We start from the raw sequence: 7,030 nt of genomic DNA, 5'->3' as shown, positions 1-7,030 counted from the left end.
GCAGTGAGATGAAATTTTGGACTTTTCTGGTTATTTCAGGAAAAATAAACTTTACATCCAGCACTACTGAGGGAGTTTTAGAGCCTTTATGTAGCAAAGTGGATTGATCTGAAGGCTGAACTTTTCTCTGACTGACTGATGCATTTCTTTACCAGCTGTAAAAGCTTTGGACTCCTGGATAGTATTTTTGGTTTAGTCATAATGTTTTTCTTTCCTCAACAATGCTTTCCCAGTCCCACAGAATTTATTCAACACCAATGTTCTTGAACATGAGAAACAGTGAGCCATTGTTTCTGCCCAATAATCGCCTCTTGCCCAGAGCAGGACAACTCTGCAAATATTGACTCTGGTGCCGATAAGATTTGCTGTAATAATCACATTTCTAACCATGTTCCTGGTGAACTCTCCTGACCCGCCCTCTGGGAAAGAAAGAAATGTCTTTATTTTCAGAGAGGTTAACCAATATCATTTATCTGTTTCAATCATATTCATAATCATATATTCAATCATATCCGATAACCCTCCTTGGAAAAATCCAATTTTTAATTTGATTTGAACAGTTCAGTCAAATCCCATGCTGAAAAACAAACTCATCACACTGAAGTGACACAAACATCTGCAGAATAAATAGAGCTTATACATTTTGATTTGCATCGTTTTAAGGCGATGGAAGTTGTCATAAATGTTTTCTAAAAACTCAAAGTTTGAGACTAATCTCAGAAAAAATCTCAGAAAAAAACAAGAAAATTTCTCATCTGCAAAAGTAAAAATAAAAAATTATAGGAAAAAAATCTGTGACTGAATAGTGGCAAATTAGCTAGAAAAAAAATTAAAATTTTGAGATTAATCACAGAAAATTTCTACAAAAATGTGAAAATTTTTAATCACAAAAAGTCAAAATTTTGCTTGAAAAAAATATTTAGATTAATCTTAGAAATTTTCTAGAAAAAAACTTGAAAATTTCGGATGACCAGAAAATGTCAAAAGTCAAAAACTTTTGACTTTTCTGAGTTTGAAAAGTTGAACAGTTATGACTTTCGAAACTTAGAAATGTCCAATAAAATTTCTAGAAAATTTCTGAGATTAACTTCAAAATTTCTATGTTTTCTCGCAAGGTTTTGAACTCAGAAATTTCCAAGCTTTTGTCCAAAAAATTTACTCCTCCTAATACGTCGCCAAACATTTGATCATGACTCAAAAAGCTGAATCAGAAAAAAAAATTGTGAAAGGAAAAACACTGCAATTCTGTTGTTTATCTGTTTCCGCCATGTTCCACAGGAGGCGTGGTTCATTAGGTATGACCTCCGGTAACACAGTGGAGCCTCATTTGTGTCTATTTAAAGCCTGTGTTGTTTGCCTGCGCTCTCGCAGCAGCTTTGTTTTATTTGCTTGTTTACACCTAGGCTCAGCGTGGGCGCGCACCCGGATTTAAAAGTGAAATGGTAACCAGGGGAAACTGGAAATAGCGGTGACCAGCGGGCATTGACAATGGAAGCAGTAAAACCAACAATGAGCGAGTAAAGGCAGCTGGAGGAGGCAGAGAGAAACAACAGACAGTGGACAGAAAGCTTTTCAGCAGAAAAACGGAGGAAGATACGGAATATTTCAACCCTGTCACGTGAACAATGTGGGGATTTCATCTGCTCCTATAAACTCATCATCTGTCAGATTTATATATGCAGGATCTGTGTGGGGGCATCCTCTCTTCTTCTCTCCACTGAAAAGCATCAGATCTATAAATTTTTAGAGATTTTAGACATGTGTTTGCCTATAGAGTGAAGAGCTTTCTGTGTTATCTATGGGAAAATGAGTTTAATGACCTCAGGACAGCATTACATTACACACAAAGAATGTGCTGATAGTGAGTTAGAGTCTGCAAATTTCACAGTCTGTAGGCAAGACTATTAACTTTAATTAGATTTTAATGAAGTTACATCCCAGGCAGAGACAGAATTGAAAAAGCATTTAGGGGCGTGATCTTCACAGAAATTTAATTTCAACAATTACAGTTAAAATGAGATATTTACATACGTACATATGTACTTTTTCAATAACTGTTTGTAAATAAGAATTGCACAGTTTTCTGTCAGTTTGTAGGTGTTTAGACTTTTAGCTTAATTTATGTTCCTGTTTCGTTTCTCAACTGTTTTTTTATTATCTTGTCATTTCAGTTTTTTCCTTGCATTAAACTGTTTTTATTAGCTGCATTTCTATTACAAATGCACAGAAAACTTTATCTATATTCTGCTCATTTTGCAATTGCACTTTTTCCATTAAACAGGAAATGCAAATAAAATCACACACTTAAGTTTGTTCTCATGATAAGTAATTAAAAACATGTCGTGTCATCGTTCTCCAACCACTTCCTGTCATCTTCTTCAACGTTTCCAGCAGAAGTAACATCCGGTTGTTGATCACAACCCTTGTGATTCAAAAAACATATTTCCATTGTAGTTTTGCAAAATACACTAATTTCGAGACAGATGAAAAATGAAAAAGTCCTTTAAATTGTAACAAGCTGTGTTTACATGTCATGAATGGAATTCCTTTTCCTTTGAAAAACTAGCATTTTGACCCTCAGCCAAATTGTTCATACAAATGCAACAGCTGTTTCACACAGAAATTGACCTCATATGTTTTCATCAAATTTAGTCAAAAGTCTAAATTCCTGCCGTATCTCAACTGGTTTCTTCAGGAATAGTTTTCGCACACAATGATGCAGAAAGTCTTCCAGAAGCTATGGGAGGAAATCCTCCTGTGGGTCACAGTCAACTGCTGGGTGTGTAATTGTTCAGTGGTCATGCTGTACCTGACTGCTGAGTGCTCTGCAGGAGGCGCTTATGCTGCACAGCGCTGGGCGACTGCAGCCACTCAGATGTAGGACAAGATGTGTGGAGAATAATTTTTCTTTAGTTCAAACCAAATTGGCCATCTGGCCTCCAAGAAGCCCCCATGTGTGTGAGAGCGAACCTTTTGACCCAGTTCATTGTTCGTTCTGTGTCCCGCAGGGCCAAATATTTTATCCATGTGGGTCAAGGACGTTACGGGATGCTGCTGTGTGTGACGGTGTGAGAAGGTGGAGATGCCTCGCACAGGCAGGTGACGAATAAAAGTTTACACTCCTCATTAGTGAGGTTTTGTGGGGAAATTGTATCATAATGCAAGTCTTGTCACATGATGTCTGTTATCGTCATGTACCTCCTCTTATAGCCCGTCATTTAGATCAGTTGGTATTTCATACTTTCTGAGCTTTTAAGAGAGTTCTCTTCTAAATTATCCACTAAGCACAGAGTTGTCTAGTTTTTTTTCTGTTTTATGTGTTATAGGTCAATGTTGTAGTCTGTGCATGCTCCCAAGTGTTTATAGAAAATTAGATGAACATATTAGATAAGGCCAACATTCCAACTCATTCCAAGCGTTTAGCATGCCGATGTGAGTCAATCTTCACAAATGTACAGCGTCTGAATAATGTGGCATGTCGTCTCTATATTTGCCTCTCTGTCTTTGCTTCTTTCTGTATTTGTCTGCTTGTTTGTATGATTTTTTTCTTTCCTTGCTTGTTTGCTTTTTCTTTTCTTTCTTCCCTACAAGTTGTTCTTCCTTCTTTCATAATCATGAACAAATGGGAAAGCTTGACTGGTTGAATGTAAATGTTACTTTTCATGTTTTAGCTTTCATCTTTAGTGCTTTGGGTGGCTCTAATGTGAGATTATGGATTTAAAATTCATGATCAGAACAGAAGAACTTTTATATAAAAGGTTGAGGGTCGAGTTGAAGTCTGGTCCAATTTAAGAACTTATTATGATACAGTGGAACCCTGGTGTTTTCTGTGGTTTGGGGCTACAGCAAGCATTACACAGAAGTAAATAATTATATATATACATATACATATATATAAAAGACTACTGGGGAAAAAAGAGGAGCAAAGCTCAGCTGTAACCAAAGGACAATGCTTCCTAATAATTCTGTGGATCCAGTAGTTATAAAAACCTGCTGGATTTATACTGAGGTGTGATATTATTAATGCTATGACCTTCTTTAAACTTTGATTTCTCTGCCGTTCTCCCAGTCTGAGTTCAATGTCAATTGGGAAGCAAAGACATTAAATAATTCAAAGTTATTTGAAGAAAATGTGCTTATTTATGATTTTTTTTTAAAGTAGCGAATATCTACAATATTCAAAAGAAGAGTAACAGCGTTCTAAGTACCGGAGATTTCTGTTTCTACCAAACCTACAGCTTAACTTTACTCAGCTTAAGGAACACCTTACATTCAACAAATCAACACCTTTAAAATACATATTTTCCACATACTCTAAATTAAAATGTGCATATTTCAAGGGAGTGAAGGAGAATTTGCTTCATAGCAAACTGTTGACCCAGATCCTCCAAGCATACTGAATGTGCAGAATCCAAGAGATTTTTTAATCAGCAGAAGTTTTTTTTTTTTTTCATTTTCTCCACTGATAGAGGTCCACAGAAACAATCTTTTATTTTTTCCTAAATTCTGTTAAGTTTGGACTGTTGAGGTAAAATGCATCCAGTCATGTTATGTGGAAATGTCCTGCTTTTCTGATTGCACGTGTGATAATACTTGATTTATTCATGTAATTTTCCTCCATTAGAAATGCCTTCTTAAGATATGTTATGCAAGAAAATTCTGCAAAAATCACAAGAACAAATGTTGCAGTTTAGGTTTTGAAGGTCACACTTTATTTACTTTAAGATCTGCTCCCAAGAAATGTTGGGAAGCGCAGAAGTATCTGCAGAATCAGGTCATTTCTGAGTTGCAGTGTTCCAGAGAAGTTCCTGTTTCCCTCCAGATAAAACTTTTAGTCTGTGGACTGTGCAGACAGCAACTCATCAACTGTTGTTTTGTTGACACATTGCTCAACAATGTTTTCACAAAACCCAAACAGTTTGAAAAAGTTAGTTTTCTGATCTTTTCTTGCACATCGTGACAAATAACCCCAAAGTAAATCAGACGGAGTCTTACTCATCAGGGAGCCAACACATCTAAAACTTTGACAAAGAAAGCTAAGAAGAAGAAAATAAGAGCTAAAGTAGAAGCGAGGTCAGGCAAATAAAATGTTTTAATTGGTAAACATCAGGATAAGTATCTCTGTAAAAACAGGAGTTTGCTGATCTGGATGATAAAGGTGTGTGGAAGCACAATGCCAGATTGGAAAGACAACAAAAGTAATCTTAGAGATATGTTATGAAGCTATTTCCAAGCAATTTGAGGTCCAAACACAGAAATAATATTCACAAACCTAACTGGCACTCAGGATTTCAATATGGTTGGTACTCTCAGCTTTAGAAGTAAACTCTATTACTTTTATTGTTAGTATTTGTTGTTTTAGTTGTTTTTCCACATTTAGTCACGTAAAAGTACAAGTAGTACTTTTTAATGTGTATATAGCAAGCAGTAAAACCTTGTTTATTTGCACGATGAGTTGTGAGCAGCTCTGGTTAATGTGGTAATTGTGTTTGCTGGCGGTTGCAAGGTTGGGTTAGTAAATTAAAGGCTTATCCGATAACTGAAACACAACAAAGTGGGAAATTACGTCACGTCGACTTCCCAGTTACGAGTTTTGATGTAATTGAAATGCAGCATTAAGTATTTTCAGTCCAGTAAATATAAACAATTAGAGGAGTTTTATACATATTTCTATTTACTACAGAGTCTGAGTTTTATTCTTGTCATTTTGTTCTCACACATGCAGGAGACATAAAGATCTAAAAAGATCTGTTTTGGGGTTTTTGTTTACTGTGTTGTTACAAACGTGGACATGAGAAAAATCATTCATACAATATTAATAACTGAATCTCCGTTTCCGATATATGATTACTAATAATACTCAATTGATTTTATCTAAATAAAACATCAACAACTGATGAGTTGAACATCATCAGTTGTTGATGTTCAACTCATCTGTAAAGGTTTCCATAAGTGTAATAATTTCTGAGTTGCTTAAAATTGTAAAGTTCTGACTGCAGACTGACAAAGAAACGCTTTGAGGTTCTGAATCCACTTGGCAGCGCACGGCCTCCTCCAAAATGCTGTTTGATGGTTCAAGTGGTTGTAAAGGCTCATGCCAAGCTCGTCTACTACACTGTCTGCTTTTTGTGGTTGTTATAGAAACCCACTGCACCGACCCGAGTGAGATCAGCCCTGCAGAGTGGGGGGAAGTTCTGCCAGGGTTACTCCCAAAGAGCCGCCATGTAATAAAAATGAATTCTCTTTTTTCCCTTCAAACTCTGCAGGCCATGAAGCTCTCACTCTTGGATTTCCTCACCGCTCACGGTCTCAGTTAACAAGAGGCTGTAATCATGCTCCTGTCCCATTAAATATGCATGCTTAATTTGTCTCAGAGTTCGTATTTCGGGAGGTGAAGGAGTCGCTGTCATGGGACTTAATTTGCTAACGAGGAGGGGAGAGATCTGAGACCCAGCGCTGCATGAGCAAAAAGTCTTTTTCCTTTTTGAATCTGTTATTTTGTTGAAGCGTTTACTTTAATGCGGATGCACTTCGCGTTTCTCCCAAACAGTCAACAGAAAAAACACTAACCGTGCCCTGGTGCAGGAGAAGGAAGGATCCTGCAGCATCCTAATCTAACCTCTGGAGAGCATTAGAGGACTGATTCAACAAATTTTTAAAGGAATTAAATCTAATTTATTTTGTAAAAAACTATTAACGTCCTTGGGGATTTCTTATGTGCAAATCCTTCAGATCATCAAACTAGTTTTAACATCAAACATAACTCAAGTAAATGCAAAAAAAAAAAAAACATTTTTATGAAGATGAATTCCTTTAATAAAAGACAAAATGCTATTCAAACCAACTTGTCCTATGTAAAAATGTAACTTCCACACTAAAAAAAAAAAAAAAAAGTAGAACCTTAGTGCCAACATGAAGTAGGCTAAAAGACTTGGAGTAAAAACTAGGGCTAAAAGAAAAGACTCCCCCTGATAGTCCAGTAATTGAAACATTTATGTTTTCAACTGATGTGGGTCCCTTTCTCACTGCA

Source organism: Poecilia mexicana, unplaced genomic scaffold (assembly GCF_051168715.1).
Source record: "Poecilia mexicana isolate PSO_F unplaced genomic scaffold, ASM5116871v1 scaffold_14, whole genome shotgun sequence".
NCBI lineage: Eukaryota > Metazoa > Chordata > Actinopteri > Cyprinodontiformes > Poeciliidae > Poecilia > Poecilia mexicana.
The sequence above is the reverse complement of the archived record's forward strand: the minus strand, read 5'-3'. Positions refer to the sequence as shown.